Source organism: Pongo abelii, chromosome 1, assembly GCF_028885655.2.
Source record: "Pongo abelii isolate AG06213 chromosome 1, NHGRI_mPonAbe1-v2.0_pri, whole genome shotgun sequence".
Taxonomy (NCBI): domain Eukaryota; kingdom Metazoa; phylum Chordata; class Mammalia; order Primates; family Hominidae; genus Pongo; species Pongo abelii.
In genome coordinates, this window is record NC_071985.2 from 173,994,394 (window position 1) to 174,018,671 (window position 24,278).

A 24,278-nucleotide genomic window follows, 5' to 3' on the forward strand; every position below is an offset into this window, starting at 1 on the left:
ACTTCATAGGTCAGGCGAGAGGACAGGTCCCCGCGAGGGCGGACTAGCACTGGGTTGGTTCCCTGCATCAAAGGCCGCGCAGGGTGGTCCCAGCCCCAGTCTGACCTGGGAAGTTGGAAAGGCGAAGGCTGCTACGTGCTCCCACCTCCACCCCAGGAAAGTCCCGGCGGCGAGGCCGTGACCCTCCGCCGGCACGCCCGCCTCCCTGCAGCCTCAGCCCCGCCCGGGAAAAACCGCTGCTACCCGGGGCAGGTCCGTTGCCGCTGCTCGCAGCCGGCGGTCCCTGGCCTGGCGGTCCCCGGCCTGGCGCCCCCGCGCCGCGCGGGTGGGGAGCGCGGCCCCTCCGCCCGTGGCAAGTTCCCTTTCCAACAGCCCTGCGCCTCCGCTGGCCCGCGTGAAACCCTCTCCGCTGCCTCGACTGACTGTCGTTTCCGTGTCTTGATTGTGGCCTCTGCCTCTCCCCCTTCCGATTTCGTTCGACTTCTTTCTACGGTTACTAAGCGCCCACTGTGTGCCCTGGAAGGGACTAGACTCAGCAGGTAACGGGAAACAAAGGCACCTGCCGCTCTGAAGTTTCTCCCCATCTCCCTCCATCCTCTGCTCCATCCCCACTCCCAGCATTTGTCCCCTCCCTCCTCTTCTTTTTTTTTTTTTTTTTAATTTAATCTAAAGGAACCTTTCTTCTGGAAGACCTCACAGTAAAATTAAAAAGCCTACTTTTATCTGACTTCTAGAGAGTTGCAATTAAAATGTACATCTTACCTTGACTCATGCCAGCAAGTTAAGCTGTTATCAGCTATTAACACCTCAACCAGAATTAGTTTATTAACCTAAAGCAGACAGCTTTATCCTATGGAGGTCACCTACTTGAGATAAACTATTACTCATGTACTTTCACTTTTGTGCCACTCACTCGTTCAAAGAAAAATATTCAGTCATTCAACTATTTATTGAGCACCTAGTGTGTGCCAGCATTGTTCTTGACTAGCACTGGTCAATGGAAATAATATTAACTACATACGACATTTTAAATTTTCTAGCAGCCACATTAAAGAAAGTAAAAAGACATACGTAAAAGTAATTTTAATAATTTAACCCAATATGCCTTAAATATTATTTCAATATGTGATCAATATAAAAATTATCAATAAAATATTTTATGTTTACTTTTTTTTTTAATGCTGTGTCTTTGAAACTTTGTGTGTATGTTACACTTCCAGCACATCTCAGTTCCTGCTAGGAACATTTCAAATGCTTAATAGCCACATTGGCTAGTGGCCACTGTGCTAATCACTGCAATTCTAGACACTTGGAGAACAGCTATGGAAAGACAAAGGTAGAAAGTCAATAAACTCACGAACAAATAAAATAATCATAAGTAGTGTTCAATGCTAGGAAGAAATTAATGACATAGAATGATGGACATTACCTCATTTAACCTTTTCAATTCTCCCCTCAAGTTGAATAATAGTATATAACAATGTTATATAACAATTTTATAGCTATGAAAACTGAGGCTGAGACACAAAGCAACTTGCCCAAGTGCTTACAACTGGTAAATTCTATGTCCAGGATTCAGATCCCAGCTTGACTGCCTTCCATGCTGGTTCCCATTACCCTACAAGGCCAGGTCATAAAGAAGACAGAGGGGAGGGAGGAGGAGTTGAATGGCTTTTGGGGTTTAAACTTTTGAGCACTGAACTAGGAATTTGGTGCTGCTGTGTGTTACTGCTTAGGTCTCATGATGTCTCTGGGCCTTCCTCGCAGGTAACGTGGAAAGCTTGGCCTTTTTCACTGCACCATTCACAAAGGGAATAAAGAGTTTTGAATAAAATAGTTAAACTTTTTATCCTCAAATGTACCTGCTTTTACACAAGTTTTGTGAAAAGCTCAAAGTATTTTTTTCCTTAGTTTGGGTGGACTAGACTAAGGTCTAAAGACAATGGAGACAACATTGCATAGTGCTAGAAGCAGGGGGCTTTGAGTGGTGGTTGGCTGGTCATCCTAGCTACGGGACCTTAACTGTTTTGAGTTTCAATTTTCTTTATTTTAAAGCAGGTATCTACCTCATGGCATATTTGTAGAAGGGAAATGAAATGTTGCATGTAAGCATTTAACATAGCAACTAGCGCATAGTAATCACACAATAAATATTGGCCGTTATATTAACAGCCCCCATGGGTATTATACATTTGGCATTAGAAAGACTTGAATTTGAGTCTTAAATCTATCACCTACAGGCTGTGTGACTTAAACAAATCAATTAATATATCTAGTTCATCTGAAAAATGGGAACAAGAACATTATTTGTACAATCTGCCACAGTGTCTCCATAAATGTCAACTAAGATTCTGTATGTAAATGTGCTTTGCAAGCTGTGAAGTGCTGCGCTCATGTTGATTAATCTTGGTGGTTACTCTTCTGTCAAGGCTTCATATCCAGTCCTTTGCAGATCTGAGCTGCCTCATCATTGCCTTTGTAGCAGAAAACTGAGAACTCAATCTTATTTTTCTTTGTACTAGCAGCGCTCATCAAAATGTTTTGTGTGCCAGTGTGTCCAGATTATTAAAGTTAGGAGTCAGAGGATCTAGTTTGGCCTCTGCTACACATTGGAGGTGTAATCTTAGACCAGTCATTTAACTTCTCCAAGCTGTTTTCTTAGTCCCAAAATAGGAATAGTCTTAATATTTGACTTTCCCACTTGTTGGGGTTATTCAGGATGATAAAAGAGATAAAAAGCCTGTTGAACACCATATATTTCTATAAAGGCTGAGGGGAACATTCCTAAGCATTATTCCCAGTAGGCAGCATGGCTTTCCTCCTGGCAGCTCTTAGCCTTGCAAAGCAGCCTGATAGAACTACTAATGGTTTCCTGCCTAGGTCCCTGCCGTTTCATGCCTCGGTGCTTGTGCACTTTGCACAGGCTGGTTGCTCTGCTTGGAATGCCCTTCTCCTCATTTCCTCGTCTTTAAACCTCACTCCTTATTTACGGGATGCCTAAGAAACTCATTTTCCAAAATCCAGCTTCAAAGAGTCTTCTCTCTAAAACCCATTTAGACCCATTCAACCAAAGTCAATTACCACCTCCGCTCTGTGTCCCACAGTAACCTGTAAAGCCTGCCATCATATCTCTCATCACCCTGCAGTACAACTATTGTTTAATTATTCGTTTAACGGCAGCAGTATAGCACAGCAAAGAAGCACATAGGCCCTGGAAACTGGGTTCAAATCCTGGCTCTGATACTTAACTAGTTGTGTTGGGGAAATGACTTACTGTCTCTGTGCCTCAATGTCCTTAGCTGTTAAGCAATGATGATAATGATACCTCCTTCATACAATTGTTGCTTGGAAGAGACACATTAAACCCTTAGAATAGTGTCTGGTGCATAGCAGATGCTCCGTAAATCTCAACTTTTATTAATGTTTCTGTCTTTCTTATTTGACACCAAGGACTTATCCTCAGTGCCTAAAACAACCCCTGACACACAGGAAGAACTCAACAAATGATCGTTGAACTTATGACTCAGAGAATCCCACATGCCATGAATTCCTGTGTCTCTATTCAGTCCTCTCCCTTACGCCCTGGATCCTGTCCGCTCTCCACTTTTCCTTAGAAACAGGTCTTGCAGCTTCTGCTTTCCATTCAGCATCAGCACTGCTTTCTTGGCCAGGAGTTCCCCCATCTCCTGCCCTGTTTCCTATTTGGCTTTCTGACTCAGATTCTTCCTGTTCCACCCAGCTAAGAGCCCTCCTTCAGACCCAACCTGCTAAGACATTGTTTTCTCCACTCATTCTCTGCTTTGAACCCTCCAGATCCCATACTTTCTACAGATTATATCAGATGTCTTCTGCCAGGAGTTTTAAGATCCCCCATGACCACTAATTTATCTTCTTACTGCTTGCCTGGGCCTTTCTCTGAGCTTGGCAACCCCTTCACCATCTTATCCACCTACCTTATCCATCCACCCATCCATTCTGCCACCCAAATTACCCACCTATCTACTACCGTCCCTTCAACTACCTACTCACCCATCCACCTCCCCACCCACCTTTCCGTTCATCCATCCATTTGTCCACCAAGGCATTAAATTAACATTCACCGTGTATTTATCACCCTCCGGTCACCATATAGAACACAGACTTGGACAAGAAGAAAAGCTGGTCTCCAACTCCTTGTAATTTTTAATCTACAAACGGAAATCAGATAACTGAAGAACTATACTTTGTGACAAGATATTTTGTGTCATATGGGTGCTATCACAGGCTTCTAAATTAAGCTTCAGGGAATGTGAACTTCTTAAAATCATAAGCAAAATTGTGTGGGTGAGAGGGTGTGTGTGGTGCCTCTTTATATATATATGGGCGTTTCTCAAAGGAGAGGCTCCACGGCTCTGTGATATTGTCAAAGGGGTTTTCCAGGAAATACCAGGGGCTGGGTGAGGAAAAACCCAGGGAAGAAATAGCTTTAGTTTAGGGCTTTAAAGGGAGGAAAATGGAAACTAACATTTATTTCAGACCCACTATGTGCCAGGTACCACTTCTAGTGTGGCAACCCTAGATATGTCCTTGTTTGGAATATGGGAATGGGTGAGAAACAAGTTGGAGGAAGCTAGCCTTTATTGAGTACTGGGCCAGGCAGCATCATTTTATTTAATGCTTATAGTAACGTTTCAAAATAGGTACAGTCGTGTGCCGCATACTGTTTTGGTTAATGGCTGACTGCATATATGATGGTGGCCCCATACGATTATAATACCATATTTTTATGATTATAAGATTATAATACCTTTTCTATTAGTTTATAGATGCATGAATATTATTGTATTATAATTCCCTATAATATTCAGTAATGTAACATGCTGTATAGATTTGTAGCCCAGGTGTGTAGTAGGCTACACCATCTAGGTTTGTGTAAGTACACACTATGATGCTTCCACAACGACAAAGTCACCTAAGGACACATTTCTCAAAATGAATCCTCGTTAACTGTCACATGACTGTATATTATATGTATCTTACAGAGGAAGACACTCAAAGAGGTAAAGCAAGGCCCACACCCCAACAGCCTCGAGGCGTAGAATAAAAAAGGTTTGAACTGAGGTCACTTGGGCTCTAGGGCCCATGATCTCTGAATCCCTCCCAGGGCTTCCTGTGGATCAAGCATGTCACTGTGTAAGTGCTTTACACTGTAAAACACCACTCAGTGTAAGAGAAGATGCTGTTGTCTGTGCTTTGAGAACATTAAAAGGATTTTACAAGCCTAAGGGATTGCTGTCATTAAATTTTCAACAACCTCTAAAAAGAATGACCTTTTCCTGGAGATTCAGCCTATGTAAAAGGTCAGCGAATCTTGGTTCTCACCCAGAAAGTGTTATCACAGCAGTTTCCAGGAACAAGGCTGGGTACAGGGCAGTCACTCAGCAAGCACTTGTGGCTGGGTCTGTTGGCAGAAAGGAGCCCTCAGCCTCATGCCAGCCTCTGTGCCCCCCCACCCCTGCTGGGAGTTCTGCCTGGGGAGGGCAGGAGAGTGCTCCATCATAGCCAGCAGAGGAAGTGTCATCTCAAAACCACCCCTTTGCCTGGAGCCATGGGCCTGGCCAGCAGAATACACACTTCTATGTCCGGAAATTTCTGGAACTTTGAGAAAGCTTGTGTCCAATTCAGCTGCCCACCCAGAGTATTCCCCCTGCTGCCTAATATTCGCCCACTCCCTGTGTGCATGAAGGAATTCAAAATCCCTGGACTTCTTGCAAGGGGAAAATTGAACTAAGTGACCTCTAAGTGTCCTTCTAGTCACAGAAAACTGGGATGAATTAAGAGAGAAAAGAGTTTTTTCAACTAAAATTTTTTTCTCCTTGAAAGCAAGGACCATATAATTTGTTGATTTGGCCTCGTCACACCCTTTACCCTCATGCTCCTGTCCATCTCCACAGCCGCCACCCTCCTCCAGAATACCACTATTACTGCCCCAAATCACTGCTTCAGCCTCCTAACAGCTCTCCCTGCATGTATCTTGTTATGTCCCAGCTGTTCTCAGAAGCCAGATTGGTATTTCTAAATGGATCTCCTATCTCGGGCCTGCTTATAATTCTTCCATTGCCGTCCGTCCTTGATGGATTTCAAGACCTGAAGATTTTGCCAACTGTTTGGCTCTCCTTTCACCTCTTCACACATTGTGCCCTTGTACTCTGTGCTCTGGCCACCTCATCCTCACCCACCCACCTTCCCTGGCTCTTTCCATGTGCAGTTGTCCCTGTTGCCTGCATCTCCAAACCCCTCCCTGCCGTAACTCTTTTTCAGCCTGCAGGGCTCAGTCACTAACACAGAGATGCTTCTCTTGAGCCCTCCCCTCTGTTTTTTTTTTTTTTTTTTTTTTTTGAGAGGGAGTCTCCCTCTGTTGCCCAGGCTAAAGTGCAGTAGCATGATCTCGGCTCACTGCAACCTCCGCCTCCCAGGTTCAGCAATTCTTCTTCCTCAGTTTCCCAAGTAGCTGGGATTAAGGCACGCACCACAACTCCCAGCTAATTTTTGTATTTTTAGTAAAGACAGGGTTTCACTATGTTGGCCACGCTGGTCTTGAACTCATGACCTCAAGTGATCTGCCTACCTTGGCTTCCAGAGTGCTGGGATTACAGACTACAGGTGTGAGCCACCATGCTGGGCAAACCCCTAACAGAGGAAGAGGTGCCTTCCTCTGTTGCTACTGCACCCACAGTCCTCTTCACCCCATATTGTAATTTTCTGGTAAGTTTTCTGTCTCTGCCACCGGCTGTAAGCTCTGGGCAGGCTGCTTCTCTGTTTGCTGGTTTGTCATATTCTCAGGGTCTTGCCCACAAGGCCTAAGACCCTCACCTTTAAGAGGTACTCCATGAACACGTTTGCACTCCACAGAGCAAGGATCTACTCAGAGCTCTGGTGAGGTTAGATTTCTTTGCCCCAGAGCTTGAAAGGCCTCACTGCAGAGGGCCTCAAATGTGGAAACCATTAGTGCCTCCTCCCTCTGCTCTTAGTGAATTTGCCGGGAAGGCAGGGGGCCATGGGAGGCACCTGAATCATATTATAGAGCTTGGAACCAAAGCCAGGCATAACTGAGTGGCCTTCCCTACCCCCAGCCCCTGTTTTTAGCCAGATGACCAGCACCTTGCCCCCTCAGGCACCCTGCCCACCTCTCTGCCAACATGTTCTGGGTGTGACAGCACCACCACCACTGCATAGGCAGGGGCAGTCACATTCAGAGTGGGTGAGGCAGAGAGTCACTTCAACCCTGACATTCTATCTGTCTCTTGTGACTCAGGTTGCCACTTATCCCTGGGGCTTCAGGACACAAGCAGGGATCACCCTTTCAGTAGATATCAGTGATATGGGGAAAAGGCCAGACAGTGGGCTGGGCTGCTGAGTCACTGAGAGTGAGTTTCCCTGCCTTCCACTCTACCTCAGGTTGCCTGTCTATCTCAAGGGGCATCTCTTCCCCTCTCTGAGGCCAGTGTGATTCCTGGAATGGATTTAATTCACAGCATGCAGTGGGGATATCCCTTGGCTACCTTTTTCTTTTCTCTCTCTCTCTTTTTTTTTTTTTTTTTTTTTTTGAGGCAGAGTCTCTCTCTGCCACCTAGGCTGGAGTGCAGTGGCATGATCTCGGCTCACTGCAACCTCTGCTTCCCTGGTTCAGGTGATTCTCCTGCCTCAGCCTCCCAAGTAGCTGGGACTATAGGTGCACACCACCACACCTAGCTAGTTTTTGTATTTTTAGTAGAGACAGGGTTTCACCATGTTGGCCAGGCTGATCTTGAATTCCGGACCTCAAGTGATCCACCTGCTTTGGCCTCTCAAAGTGCTGGGATTACAGGTGTGAGCCACCACGCCCAGCCCCTTGTCTACGTTTTTAAAGGAAGATGATTTAACATGGTTGGGAAGAAAGCAGGCTTTGGAGTCTGACACGCTGAGCTGAATCTCAATTCTGTAGTCTACTAGCTATGGCACCCAAAGCAAGTTGCTTAACCTCCCTGACCCTCAATCCCTCCTCTATAATGGGAGAACAATGCTACCTAACTCATAGGGTTATTGTGATAGTAAATGCAGTAAAGTATGTGAAAGGCTTAGCCGAGTGCTTGGCAAATGGTGAACAGTTCCTAAATGGTACGTGTTATTATTTATACAAGCTGACATCTTCGTAAATGCTTGATCTCTGGGGAACACCGTGTCTCTCCATAGACCCCAGGCTCTGGCCTCCAACTCTGCACATCCACAGTCATATGTTTGTGGCTTTGGAAAATTTAGTTGAAATGTGGTGAGACAGGAAGAAAAGAAAAGGAAGTAAAAGGGTAGTGACTTTTTTTCTTAACTGTCTCAGATGCACAAACTGCTTCCTCAACTCAAATAACTCTTGGCTGTGTTTGTCTGAGCAGAAACCAGATGCACAAGAGAATACGGGGGCTGTATAGATAGTCCGGAGAGCAGGGTTTTACTATGTCAGGCTTTCTGTCTCAGACAACTAGAGAAAGCAGAGTCTGGTAACTGAGACTTTGAAATACATGCACTCCTTTACTGTCCACTGAATTGAGACAGGTTCTGCGCTTTGGTTCTTGGTTCAATCTCTTTTCTCCTCTTCGTCCAATGCTTCTACTCCTCCAAATAGAGGAGAAACATCAGTGTACTCTTTGGATCAACATGGAGAAGACCTAATTTGCTCAGTGTCATTTGGCAAGATGTTTAACCTCCCTTGTAACCTAGCTATCTTTAGCTTCCTTGATGCTATTTTGAAATGTCAAACTAGCAAATACTGCTTCCAGAATGGTTCTGATCTGGGATGTGACAGGATGCGTGGGGGTTGGGGGAGCCAAGGAGGGGGTGGGGGGAGCCAAGGAGGAGGTGGGGATGGTGAAGGAGCCTGCTGGTAGAGGGTGAGATAATGTACCAACTTTGCAACCACCAGGATTCTCTCCCTTCTATGGCCTCTGCCACCTCCTCCAGGGGACTGACCCATTTAAGGGAGACATAGGGCACTGAGTCTCACCTGGGTCTGACCTAGAGGGATGTCTGCTTATCTGACTCTGGAGCCAGAACTGGACATCACATTAGCCAAAAGAGAAAACTGACTCTTATGTGCCTGATCCACTCTAAAAATATTTATTCATTCACACACTCACTCGCTCATTCATTCAGTCATTAGGTATTTATGAGTACCAGCTATGTGCCAGGCACTGTACTAGGCACTGGGGACACAATAGCTTGCAAAGGTTAATATTCATTGGAATCATCTGGGGAGTTTGTTCAAATGCAGCTTCTCAAGCCCTCTTCCCAAGAGTTGATCCACGAGGTTTGATGTGGGCCCAGGAGTCTGCATTTTGAGCAAGCACTCAGGCATTCTGATGTAGATAGTCCAGGGTGTACAAGAAACCTTAGCCTGCAGTAACAGCTATTTCCTAAGTAAGCATTATCCCAATGCTGAAAGCTTGGGATATAGAAATACCACCACACACCTTGAAGAGCTCATGGTTCACAGTCTCCAGAAAGTGACAAAGAATGCCATTTTAGGGTACAAAGTACTTTGAAAGCAGACATACAAAGTGCTTATAGGGCTGCAGGGAGGAGGTATCTTGCTCTGGGAGAGCTAGGGATGCTTTTTTTTAAAGAAGGGAGATTTGAGTTAGGACTTGAAACATAAGAAGTGTTTTTCAGATAGAAAAAGAGTAGGTGCAGATTGTACTTTCCGAAGATGGACTCACCAAGATATATCTCCCATCCCACATGCTCTTACAATGGGACTGGCATGCTTCCCACAGAGAAGTGGGGGTCTGTGTTCCCTTCTCCTGAATCTGGGTGGGGGCGTGTGACTCCTTCCACCCAGACAGTGTAGCAGAAATGATGCATGAGACTTCTGAGGCTGGGTCACCAAAAGGCCATAAGGCTTCTGCTTGGCTCTTTCTCTCTCAGGATATACCCCTCTGGAACCCTGAGCCAACATGTGAGGAGTCCAGCGACCCTGTAGCTGCCACATGGAGAAATCACAGCAATAGACGGAGATGGTGGATAATTCCAGCCCCCAGCCTTTGAGCCACCGCAGCTGACACTGAGTGTCAGCTGTTCCCTCTCAGCCTGCCTGAACCACGGATTTTTGAACAAAATACATGGCTTTTTTTGTTTGTTCGTTTTAAACCACTACATTTTGGGGTGCCTTGTTACACAGCAGTAGACACCTAGAACAGGCTAGAAGAGCAGTTTAGGAAGAGGAAATGACAGCAGGTGCAAAGGTATTGAGTGGTGAAAGGGGTGTAGAAACTATTCTTGAAATTTGGAGAGAATCAATATCCTCACACAGAATTTAGAAGTCTTGCTTCACTGCAGACTGACACGTGCAATCAGGCTGCCTGTGTGTTTACCCAAGAGGTGCAGGCTAAGCTCTTTCCCTAGGCCATGTGACCCATCAATTTGGTGCTGCCTCAGATTGGTGTACATGATTTTAACTGTCGTGCCTTTGCTGAGATGTAATTTTAAGAGTGTGGGCAGCACCTTCTCAATCCCTAGGAAAAGATTCATTAGATGTTGAAACAAGTGATTCAGGCATCATCTGGTCTTCCTGCCTAAGGTCTTATGGTGCCAAGCACCGTGCCTGGAACCCAGAGGGTCATAAAATTGTGACTGAGCCTGCCTGTGAATAGTGGTATCAGCCCTAGAGCCTATGTCTCTGATTTGTGGGCTCAGAGTCTTGGGAATGGGAGGATTCTTTACAGGTCACCTTCCCAACCATTCTGCCAATATCAAGGATTCAGTTCTGCTCACACACCTCTTCTAGCCACCTATTCTCACTTATTATGAAGTTCTTTCTTCAAGTGGGTCTATATCTTTTCCTCAAAATTCCCACCCATTAAGCCTTGTTCTGTCTTTGAGGAATAGGAATTTGCTCCCTTTTCCTTATGACTACTGTGAGGGCTTTGGGAAATAGAGGAAAAGCATCAACGTTTTGGGACATAGAGGAAAAACATCAACTTGGCTAGGCCGAGCCACCCACCCCAGAATTCCCTCTCTGGTCTGTTTCTGGTTAGGGTGGGCCATAAGAGATAGTCTTCCATGAGAGTTGCAGGTTGGATGGGAGGCAGAGGCCACTTTAGAGCATATGCACACCATCCCCCAGGGATTCAATCACACACTAATCTAGGTGCTGCAGTGAAGGGGATTTGCAGATGTAATCAAAGTTCCTATTCAGTTGATTTTGAGTGTGTCAAGTGCAGCTGGACTTGCAATTGTTCTCTCTTCCCTGTGTGTCTTCCCTTCCTGATTGCTTTCCCTGTGGCTTAGTCAGCTTCCCAAATTGCATAGGATAATTAATAATACTTGAAACAATAATAATGATAAGTTATTTAATTTTATTTAATTATCTATCTATGCATTTATCTATCATTCATCCTTTCATTCATCTATCAGTCAATCAATCAGTCAATCAACCAACCATCTCTCCTGTGATTCTGCTTTGCTGGTTAAGCCCTGACTGATACAACCATCTTTCAGAAGACCTCAATGCCCCAGTCTTCCATCACTAGTTGTGTGGCCCGACTTCCACCAATGTGCCTTATACAATGTGGTTTTGAGTCCCATTACCATGCTGGCCTCTTTCTAAACATGCTGCATTTTTATGCCTGTCCCTCTTACAGTTTATCCATTCAGGAAGCATTTATTGCATTACTGCTGAATGCTGAGGATCATCTGGGGGATACAACAAGAAACAAGACTCACCAGTTCCTGTATTCGTGGAGCTTGGGTCCCTAATTCTGAGACCTTATTTTCTGTAGGGTATACTAGTCTTACTAGCATTGGAGGAGGAAGTTTGTTTGACCATCAGTACCGTAAGTACCACTCAGTGCTAAGGATAACGTCAGCAACATTATTTGATGACAAGGCTGGACAATAGTTCTGTTAACTTCTAGGCATTTAAAAACTAGTCATTCCATATAACCTTCCTAGCAATCATATGATGTAGACATGATCCTTCCCAACTCTCAAATGACCCAGAAGACTACATGGCTTTGTAAGTAAGTGTGGAGTCAAGCAGTGACCCCAAGTGTATAAGACCCCAAATACCATGCTTGTGGTTGAATGACAAAATGTGGCCTTTTCCTCCAAGGGGCTCCTTGAAGACAGCCAGCTGTCACCCATCTGGGACCCAAGTTTTTTTCCAGGTTCTCTTGTTCCTGTGGCTCTAATTCCCTGACAATCTTTAGTCCGCCCTACAGGGAAGACCCTTGTGCTCTTCAAAGGCTCAACAAGGCAACTTGCTCAGACAGGAATAAATTATAAGTGATACTGAGAACAATCTTTTCTGTAGTTACCAGTTTGGGCCTTTGACATATGATGAAATATGAAACATGGGCCACTGTTCTGCTAGGCCTGTGGGATTTTAAGAAGAGCCATGTAGCAGAGGACAGGAACTAGCAATTGTAAGCACCCACCATGAGCCAGGGTCTGTGTCAATGATAATGATAAAAATTATTATTATTATTAATTGTGTACTTTTGTGCCAGATACTATTTTAAACTTTTTACATATATTAACTAATTTAATCTTTTTAACAACTACATGAATTAATTACTCTTATCCCCTTATTACTGACGAGAAAAAAGAGAGGCTTAGACACTTCCTTACATGATATAGTTAGTAAATAGTTGGGATTTACTAACAAAGTTGGAATTTGAACTCATGCTGTCTGGTTCTAGAGCCTGTGCTCTTGTAGAAATCATGGTGGCCCATTAAAATCATTTATCTAATTGAATCCTAAGAGCCCATGTATGTGAAATGCCATCTCAGCCCTGCTAGATCCTCCCACAGCAAATGCTTTATTGTGGTAACATGTCAGTCCCTGCCTTTACTCAATAAGCTTCTGGCGGGTGAGGGTAGGGGTGCACAGGGACTGTGTCTGCCTGGTTCACTGCTGTGTGTCCAGGGTTTAGCACGGCTCCTGGCACAACAGCATAGCAGGCCATCAAGACACAGAAAAGAGTACACATATTTTACAAATGAGGAAACCGAAACAAACAATGTGAGGTCAAAAACGTAATGAGTGACAGAACTGAAGTTGAAGTCCAGATTTCCATGAGACTGAATTCCATCAAAAGCTGTCTTTTGATCACATTTTCTTTCCTCCTGCATATTGAGCTCACAGAGCAGGCCCTGTTACATTGTAGGTGCTCAATAAAATGTGCCATTAAATGAACAAAGTGCCCTGTTCTTCAATTCTTCCAATATCCCATTCCTCCACTCTTTATCTTAGAATTTTCTTTTCCATGATGCCAACACACAGTCTAAGACATGTTTTCCATGCTCACCCTTAACCCTGACCCTGTTATCTCTAGCTACTCTTTAATAATCTGACATTTTTATATCATGTTCTGCATGTGTCCCCAGCCCCTTTTGGAAATGCCTGCTGTTTGAGTTTGCACCATCCTTCAAGATAATGAGACCTACCTACATTTTCCCCCTTCAGAACCTCCCAATATAGTTTTGGTTTGATTTATTGGAATCCATGTGCTATAGATGGGGGAGATTTTTTTCCAACCTACTAAGGCATCAAAGAGAGAGAGTTTCTTGGGTTTTTAGGAGTTGGGGAGCTTTTGCCAAGAGAAATATGGTAACTTCTTGAAATAAGTGGAGCCATGTCATACCCAGAGATTACAATGGGAGGACCTCAGGTAAATGATAAAGTCACAGTAGAGAAATTAAAATTCTTGTGGGTCAGAGGTAGTTTGAATTGCTGGAATGAGCACCAACCCAAAGAGGCAATGCCTGCTAATAAAATGAGCTGTAAACCCATGTTCTTGGTCATTCCTTCCCTCTTCCCTTCCTCCCTTTCTCCCTTCTTTACTTCCTTCCAGGAAAAACATCCAGGCAAGTGGAAAGCATTTGCATCAGCCCAGCAATAAGAAGGACCATACTCTACTTGGGAAAAGGTAAAGACGTTTCATATGGATGGAGGTGAGTTCAAGGGGGACAAGAAATGGAACTTGCCAAGTAAGTGGAGGCTGGCTCTTAAAGATTGTTCTTCAGGCAATGAGGAGCCATTGATAAGATGTTAGTTAGAGAGTGCTTATGTTAATTATCAATTTATTATTAAAATACTTTGAATATTTTAGGAACATATTTCTTGTATTTTGGTGGTCTTGAAGTCACAGGGCAGAGCTAGGAGTTAATTTCAGTTCCAACTCATGGTATGACTTAGCAAGTGATGTTTTATTTTAGGTCCTTAGTTTTCTCATCTCTAAATGAAGAAAAAGAAAAGCAAGGGATTGGCAAGCTTAACATGCTCAATAGTTTTTCTTTGCTGAACTATTCCCAGAGGGTCAACCAGCCTTCAATAGGTGTGATTAATAAATTACAAAAGATAAATAGAGTGCCTTGAAAGATTTTATGTTCCTTATTTAAATTTTACCTGTCTTTACAGCCTGCCAGGAAACCTGTCATTCAACCCTTTGCAATAAAACAGCTCCTCATGAATGAAGCAAAATAAATCAGAAGTCGTGGGCTTTTAAATTCACTAAATGAAAGCCCAGCATGCATGCAGCCTCCCTCCAAATTAATCACCAGATTAAATGCAAGATGTGCACACCAAATCAATAGCTTGTGACAGAGACCTCCTGCCTGTGCTTCAGGAAAATTCCATTTCCTTTCAGATGTCGTAGCTTGAAATGTCAGGAAGTTTCCATTCATCACCCGCCCTTGAAAATGCCACCATCACCATGCTTCATGTTTCCTTGCTTTCTTTCTTCAGAGGAATCCAAGCACCTTGCAGAGGGAGCCCACTCATTGTCACAGACTCTCCTGGAGGCTGAAACAGGGGCAGTCTGCAGAGAGGAGAGGTGTAGAGAGGCCCGATTTAGAAATAAGAAAACCAAATCATAAAGAAGCCTAATGTCTTGTTGCAACATCTGAAAGAAACAAGATGCATATATTCCCCTAGGTGGGAAGCTTAGGGTAGTGGGAAGAACATGGATTCAGGACTTTGAGAAACATGGATTTAAATTTTGATCCCCAACGCCTCTCTGCACTTCACTGTTATCTATAAAATAAAAGAAATAAAAATACTATACATTCAAGTCTTAACACCAACCTTTCACTAGTTGTGTAACGTTGGACAAGTTATGTGACCTCTCTGTCTGAGCATCGTCATTTGTATATGAGATCATGGAGATTAAATGTCCAACCTGTTGTCACTGTGCAACACAAAATAATAAATAAAACATTTCATCTCTCAATCAAGGCTAAATCCACTTTCTCTGCTCTTCTAAACTTGACCCTGCCAGCACCTTCTCCAGTAACCCCTAGATTGAGTGAGATCCCTTTTTGTAGTGTAATCATAATAATAATAATACTTAAGAGAAACAGTGATAATAATACTTAAGAGAAACAGTGATAATAACACTAAAAACTAACACATTGATAACTTACTACATGACATGCTCTGGGTACTTTATTTGGATAATTCATTTAGTACTCGTAATAACCTTATCAGTTGTGTTATTATGTTCTATGTATTACAAATGAAGAAACTGAGGCACATAGTGTTTCTATTACCTGCTCACTGGTATCTTAGTCAGTTTGGGCTACTATAACAAAATACTGTAAATGGGTTGGCTTATAAACAACAAACTGTTTTTTTTTTTTTTTTTTTTATAGTTCTGGAGGTTGGGAAGTGCAAGATTAAGGTGCCTGCAGATTTGGTGTCTGGTAAAGGCTTTCTCATTGATGGCTGTCTTCTCACTGTAAACTCACAAGAATGGAAGAAGTGAGAAATCTTTCCAGATTTCTTTTATAAGGGACTAATCCTATTCACAAGGGCTCTGCCCTCAGGACACAATCACCTCCCAAAGGCCCCACCTCTTAATGCCATCACCTTGGGGGTCAGGATTTCAACATATGGATCTGGGGAGAACATAAGCACTCAGATCACAGCAACTGGAAAGCAGGGGATTGGTCCTATCTTCCCAGAGAATCCCAAGCATCACTCCATTTTGATTATATGACCATGATGTTTCCCTTTCAGCTCCACCAGACTGGAGGCTTTCCTGAAATAGGGACTTAGTGTAATCTAATTTTGTATTCCCAAAGTTTAGCACAGAGTAGGTGCTCCTTGAATCTGAAATGAGACAAAATTGACTTCTTATGCAAAGGCAATAGACTGTATTTAATAGAAAAGGCTCTGAATTGAGAAGGTGACATCCCCCATCAGAATGTTGCAGAGCTAGACATCATTTCACATGGAAGATACTCTGCCAGACTGGCACAAAGCAGACAACAGCAACGCACAGAACAACCAAAAAAATAACAGAAAACCTAGCAAAGCCCCAAAAGCCCCCAAACTAGAAAACGGAAGACCCTTCCCTTCCCTACCTAAGAGGAAGACCCTTAATACATGTTTAAAGTGTTTGGTGTAGAAGTTGCCACTAGAACCTCACTGAATGGCAAAGGACAACTTCTTGGGGCTCTAATTCCAGAGTGCTGGCTCGGCCATTCTTAACAAATTCTTGTGTTCTTATCACATACTCTTGTGTTGAAAAATTTCATGGGGTATTGTTAGAGTTAGGCCTCAGGACTGAGGAGAACTCCCTGATTATTGCAGTCAAGATTCTGATGCTAGTAGTCGCAGCACAGGAGAAAAATAAAACCCCTGTAAACATATAGAACAAAGCTCAACTGAATTGACCATTAAAGAAATTCAAACTAAGTAATGAGATAGTTTTTCAACGTTTACAAAAGTTAATACAATCAACAATATCTAATTTCAGTGGGGCTTTGAGGAAACACGTATGCCTATGTCCTATTTGGTGGGAGTGCAACTTTGGAGTCTCCACCCAAACCTTGTTTCTAGGATTCTATCACTCAGAAATACCAGCACGTGTGCTCACAAATATATTTTCAAGCAGATTCATTCCAGCAACATTTGTAACAGTGAAACACTGGATGCTTCCAAGGTAGGAAAATGGCCTAAAAATTTAATGGTATATTCATGCAATAGTTAGGGAGCAATGAAAACAAATAGAATAGGTCTGTATGTATTGACACAAAAAGATGACCAGACTCTAGGCCTAAAAAAATGAACCTTGGCTGCACAGGAGGCCTCTAGCACTCTGCTCTAGCTCTTTGCCTGCTTGGATTGGTCCTTGCTTGTGCCACACCAGAGAAATAACTAAGTGGCTGTCAGGGATACAGATGGGAAGGGAAAGGAGAATATAATTTTTTTCATTTATATTTTTGATTCCCATCTCATCCTTCCTTTCTTCTATTATAATGTACATGAATGTTTTAGTGTGTTCGGGCTGCTATGACAAAAATACCATAAACTAGGTAGTTTGTAAACAACAAACCTTTATTTCTCATGGTTCTGAAGGCTGGGAAGTCCAAGATCAAATGCCAGCAGATTTGGTGTCTGGCAAGGGCATGCTTCCTCATTGATCTCGCCTCCTAACTCTATCCTCACATGGTGGAAGGAACAAAGGAGCTCTCTTCAGTTTCTTTCATAAGGACACTAATTCTAATCATGAGGGCTCCACACTCATGACCTAATCATCTTTCAAAGTCCCCACCTCCTAATACAATACTAATACCAATACCAATACTAATATTTTGAAGGTCAAGATTTCACCATATGATTTTGGGGGCTAGGGGCACAAACATTCATACCACAGTGACACATTTTTTGGGGTTATCACTATTACTTTATTTGTTCTTTTTCAAAGTCCTGGTGTCCAGTAAAAGCAAAGCCAGACTCTTGATGTGATGACAGTGCTATGTGTAACACAAGTATGGACAAAACCCTTTGGTAATAGAGAAAAAAATGTAACAATAACAAAATCCCACCAGGAAGAGTGGGGAAAGGTGTCACTGAAATGGGAGACCTAAGATTTCGCCTGGGCCTTAACTAGGAGAACAATGATGGCAAAGCCTTCCAGGCAGAGGCACACAAGAGCCCAATCCGAGAGGCACGAAACCATGTGAGCTGTGGTGCATCTGCAGCAGGATGACTTCCTTGGTGTTCAGACAGTTTATTCCATCTTGGGAGGGGGCACCAGAAGCACAGTCTAAGGAACAGCCTGGGTTTAGCTCTAGTTGGGGAGCAGCCATGGGGAAAGAAGGCAAGAAAGCTACAATGGATAGTTTGCACATTGTTTTCATCTGACCTGCTGTGGAATGTGGCTCATAACTCATCTGCATATGCAGCTATTGAGGTGGATAAAGGAAATCCAGCCAGTGGAAATTCCTGGGAATCCATAATGAGGCCCAAATAGGAAATGCCAGTGAAGAGATTTTACTGGTGCCAACCCCAAATACCAACGTTCAAGCTGTGTTCAGAGAACCTTCATTGCTTGTCAACTTTAGATGAGACACTTTGGCAAATGGTAAATCAATAATAATTAGGGTCCCATTGATATTATCCTTTCCAACCCTTTGCATCTAACTTGATGCTTCAAGAAGCTTTGAGACCGGGATGATTATTCTAATTTTACAGATCTTAAATTGAGGCTCAGGGAGGTTTGGTAAATTCTTCAAGGTCACACAGCTAAGGGAGACAGGATGATATCATAAAATAATCCTTTCAGTTGGAATGATATAGGCCTGTTTTAAAATCTCTATTCCATGACTCACTATTTGGGTGACTTTGGGCAATTTACTTTCCTCTCTGCATTCATATTCCTATCTGTAGAATGTGGATAACTTTACTTCATAGAACTGTTGGAAGCATGGAATGAGATTATATATGTTGCCTACTTGCTACCCATATCCCCCTTCTTCCTTAGTGACTCATGCCTAATTTAGGGTGGAGGAGGCAGCACATACACCCTATTAAAACATTCAATTTTCCAGTCTCCCTAGCACCTGGGGTGGCCACATGACATTGTTCTGGCCAGTGAAATGTAAGCATAAGTCTCAGGGAAGGGTATCTAGTCCTGAATAAGAAAGCTAAACCTTTTTGGTAAAAGCCTTTCTTTCATTTTCTTCCTTCTTGGAATAGGGAAAAGAGACCTGGAGATGCAACGGCTGTCTTAGAAAAATGATCAGTGGGTCTTTGGTGGTGTTGTTGGACTGCTTTTCTTGGACTTCTCACGGCTTGAGACAAGTAGACTGTAGGTAGTTGAAGTGATTTGCAGCTCACCATATTTCTGGCTGATGGAGAAATTAAGGCTTGGACTCATCATACATACTCAATGAATAGCAGCCATTTTGATCAAGGCAGGGACCTTTCTCTGAACTGTGAGAATTTAATTCCCTGCACCCTACACATAAAACAGCATTAACATGCCCAACCATCCCCACCGACACTACACAGCACTCTTCTCTGTTCTCTGCCTTGCTCACCTCCAAAGTTGGCCACATAGCCCTCTCCACCTGCAGATCAGCATCAGTTTAAATGAGATAACATGTAAAATCCATAGCACAGTGCCTGGTAAACAAGTATAAAACAAATGGGATTGTCCTTTTTTTGAGACAGAAGGTTTTAAAGCAACCTCTGCAAATGAGCCTTCCTGCTTAACAAACATGTATGAAAAATTTTAGAGGGCACCATGACCTGCAAGATAAAGAAACTGAAGCAGCTTTTGCATGGCATTCAAATCTCCAACCCATGCCTAGAGCTCTGGGCTCCTCTTCCTGAGTCCATAGGTAATGTCCCCTCCCCTATAAACTCACAGGAAAGTTTTTGTCCCCATCTGGTATTGCATTCATCTAATCATAGTCATTGTGGTTGCCCTTCCCACTGAAGGTGAGAAATACATCTCATTTTTCTTTGTAAGAATTGTAGATCAGCCTCAGTTTAAATGAGATAACATGTAAAATCCATAGCACAGTGCCTGGCACTGATATTTATACAAAATTTGTACAATTATACAAAATGTGTATAAATTTATGGGGTATAAGTATAATTTTGTTACATGGATATATTGTGTAGTGGTGAAGTCTGGGCTTTTAGTGTATCGATTACTGGAATAACGTACATTGTACCCATTAAGTAATTTCTCATTATCCACCCCCCTGCCACCCCACACCTTTCTGTGTCTTCAGTGTCTACTATTCCAGACTCTAAGCCCGTGAGTACACATTATTATGTTCTCACCTGTAAGTGAGAAATGCAGTATTTTTCTTTCTGTGTCTGAGTTGTTTCACTTAAAATAATGGCCTCCAATTCATGTTGCTGCAAAAGACATAATTTCATTATTTTTCTTGGCTGACTAGTATTCCATTATGCATATGTGCCACATTTTCTTTATCATTTTTCCTTGACCCCCTAGTAACCCTGCACAGTACAGGTACTCAATTGTTATTATCAAATGACTAAATAAGGTTCTAGTCTATGCCTAGGAGTCTCTTCACATGAAGGTTTTAGCTGTTTCCTGAACACAGCTGAGCATTTCTATGCCTCAGTACCATTGAACATGCTATCCCTTTGGCTTAGAATTCTCTTCATCCATTTTATCCCTGCAGGACTCCTACTTATCCACACACACCACCTCAAATGTCACTTCTTCCAACTCTCTCAGTTGCTCTCTCCCCTATACTCTTAAGGCATCTTATACTTATTTCTACTACAGCATATAACTCACTATTATTGTGATTCATCTACATGTTCTCTTTCCTGCCAGACTGTGAGCTCTTAAAAACATTTACTATTTTCTTCTGTGAATTGTATTCAATATACGCCTGGCATATGGTAGATATTGAGAATTGGTGAATCTGGTTGCACAAAATTTACAAAACATTTTGGCTTTCAGTTGTTGCCACCCCTATTCCTGTAATGAGACTTGTAATATCAGGGATTATGGGGGAAAGTGAAAGGAAATGATCCTTTATTCAGCGTCTACTATAAACCAGGCATTTTTGTTGTCCAAGTTGCTTCCAGAAGAAGCATGAAACATATACTCTCAAAGAGCTGTGACTTCATTGTGGAGATACACTATACTTACACAAATGTTTTAGAGGTTGGTGCCTTTGTCACTTTAAATCACACCTCCTGGGGTGACCTCACTACACATCCATGGTTTTAAGAATTTCAGGTGCCCCCCACCAATGGCCCTGTCTGTATTGTGACCTCTTAACCCACAAAGACACCAGAGCCTGACCCAAGCTACCTTAGTCAGATTCTCTTTAATAGAAATATGAAAATTGGAATGAGTTGCTGAAGAGATTGGGAGTTGCTGGGGAAAGAGTCATGTTTGTGGCAGTCCTCAAGGGTGAAAGAAAGACCATGAAGAATTTCAAGAAACCGGAATTGCCCTGGGTCCTCCTATCTTGGTAGTTCAGCATTTCCTTTGATTCTCTGAGACACCCCCAGCATTCTTCCAATAAATGTTTCCTTTGCTTAAGCAGAAGAAGTCCATTTTAGATGCCTACAAGTAAAAAAAAAAAAAAAAAATTATGACCAATGTAGTCCAAAAGAATTTCCTGTTTTGTCTCTGAGTTGGTTAGGATTTGCATCAGCTGCAAGTGATAGAAAATCCAAAATAACGACGGCCTAAAAAGAGTACAAGTTTATTTCTCTCAATGGAATGTAGGCAACCAGGTCTAGTTGCCTGGTTCTCAGGGATTCACGTTCCCTCAGGGATTCTTGTTCCACTAGTCTCAGGATGGAGCTTTCATCTCGTGGACCAAGATGGCTGCTCAAATTTCAGGCATCATGTCATTACTCTAGCTTACAGGAAGGAGGAAGACATGCTCCTCCCTCTAAAGATGTATCCCAGAAGCTGAACACACCATTTCTGCTTAGTTACATAACTCCTATATGCCAATTATCTTCCATTTGCCTCCCCAAATGCACTGCCTACTCCTCATCGTCTGCTGTCTGTCTTTGTGGGTTGGCATGTGTCAACCACATCAGTGGGCTATCGTAACCTTTGGCTTCTATGGTTCTAGCTCAGACAGTAGGGATTCTAGCAGGAGATCAGAAAAAGAGAAGAGTGAGATCAGGGTATTTATTTTTCTGGATCCCTCCCATCAAGGTTGCATTGGCTGGCTGTGTCCCTCAACTCAAGATAACTGATCCTTGCAAAATGAATGACACTACTTGACTCTCTCTTTTTCCAGCTTCTGGTAACTCTTCCTTCTCTCCATCCCATGAGGCCCCAAAGGAGTTAACAACAGCCTGGCTGACATGAGCTTTGCTTACTACACTACTCTTAAAGTTTCTCCATACCCAATCTCAGTCATTAGCCCCTTTATAAATCAATTTTCTTGGAGTTATTTTACTTTGAATATATCATCTATATTATGTGGGGACTTTGACACATCCATTTAAGTATAAGGATTGTATTATGGGCCATGTACTCAACCTAAAAACTGAAGGCTCCGTTACTAAAAAAGAGGAGGACCAATATTATAGGATGATTAGCAGTCTTTGCCACAGTCCCATCAGTCTTTCATGATAAGTTCTCCTGTTTTTTATGTCTACTTTTTATAGCTTGCACCTTCTATTCCCTACTCTTAATATCCACAATAGAAGGAAATCACCATCTTTCTTACCTCATACAAGACTGTAGGAACCTACAGATCCACCTCTATATGGGAGAGTTATAATTGTTGATTAGTCCTGTTTGACCCAGGTAGGGTAGTAAAATCAACATATGCTCAGTGAATGTATGAATGACATGATGAAACTATGTTTTCATTTTTTTCAATTGAAAAACTGGTATATTGTACCACAAAAAGGTTTAACTCCCTTCTAGCTCTGATCTCCAAGTATTATTTTGTCAGTTCTATGTCACAATATTCCATGAGTCATAGAAAGAAATATAGTAACAGTGGAGATTAGAGTCCAGAGCACGCAGTCGGGGAGACAGACCCAAGAAGGAACCTGACATGGTGACCCAGACAGAGCCACGAGAGAAGCCATGAGTTTGGCTCACACAGATTCTGACTGTGAGAAGAGGCAAGAGATGGAAGGCAACTTTAAGAACAGGAAACAAACTCACAAATCCAGAGGAAGTGCATAGGTCCAGGCAACAAAGAGCCTGAAATCACAGAGATGGCAAGACAAGAGTCAATCCTAACAAAACCAAGGAATATGATATTTCTTAATAGAATACTCCAGCTTTCCAAGTCAAAACCTGGGTGCTATCTATGATGGCTACCTCTTCCTTAATTTCTATATCCAATCAGTCTTCCAGCTTAGTTGACTATGCTGTAAATATCTCTCATTCATCTACCTTTCTTGATTCCCATTTCCAATAACATAGCTCAGGCCCATGTCATCTTTTGCTTGCATTAATGCTACTGCTGCCTGATGGATTATTATTTCCCCCCTAGAGCCCCATTTTCCAAACATCTTTCCATGACATCTCTCCAGAACATAAATGAGACCATGTTATTTACCTGGACAAACTATTCAATAGTTCTCAGTTCTCCTAGGATAAAGTTTAAAATTTTAATGAGACCTTATGTTATTCATCAATTACATCTCCTTTCAGCCTAATCTCACCCCATTCCTCTATTACCCTTGTGGCACTTCAGCCACACTGAAATGCTTCCAATTCCCAGAAGAAATTAAATTAGCTTTTGAATACGTGTGCTTTACTTCCAACTCCCCTCACTTTCTTCAGCTGATGATTTCTTTCTTACTCTTCCACTGGGACTTTACTCATAAGTCATCTTTACCCACAGAGTTCATCTTGATTCCCCTACCCTTGCTCAGGCTGGAATAGGTATCCCCCACTTTGGGTTCTCATAACCTCTGGGTTTATCTCTACTGCATTCCTTAACATGATGCATTGTTATTTCCATGTTATTTGCCTATTCCTTTCTGGTCTATGAGTTTCTTAATGACAAAGGCTATGTCTCATGCAACATAGTATCCTCAGTGCCTACCACAGAAGCTGACAAAGGAGGTGGTCAAAGCATGCTTATGGAATAAGTGAATAAATGAACAAGTCCAGTCATGTGTGGAGAACAGTGGGATGATCACCTTCCTTGTTTCAGACACCATACCTCTATGAATGCAGACCAACCTAGCTTTTTCATCTTGTTTGGTTGTTGTAACACGATTATCTCTGCCTCCAGTCTTGAGGCTTGCCCTTCTCTCTTATGTATAAATAAAAGTGTAATAGTGGAACTTCCATTTCAGGCCATGATGGAATGACAAAAGTCCAGATATATTCTCCCATCATAAACAACAAGAAAACTGGGCAAAAATGACATAACAAGTGTTTTCAGATATTGAACAACAGATAGTACAATATTTTGATTCCTAAGAAAAGGGGGAAAAGTGAGGTAAGCCCTTGGCCTTCTGCCTGGGATCTCATTCTGGACCCCAT

At 42.7% G+C, this 24,278-nt stretch overlaps 1 long non-coding RNA gene across 1 annotated transcript; it reads right to left on the reverse strand.

Moving 5' to 3' along the window:
- Nucleotides 1-19,005: 19,005 nt before the first annotated feature.
- LOC129060367 (uncharacterized) lies at nucleotides 19,006-22,705 on the reverse strand. Its single transcript, XR_008526994.1, has 4 exons — nucleotides 22,492-22,705; nucleotides 21,105-21,362; nucleotides 20,093-20,170; nucleotides 19,006-19,146 (listed from the first exon to the last, which is right to left on the reverse strand). It is a non-coding gene; the product is annotated as an uncharacterized LOC129060367 (long non-coding RNA).
- Between the last annotated feature and the right edge of the window lie 1,573 nt (nucleotides 22,706-24,278).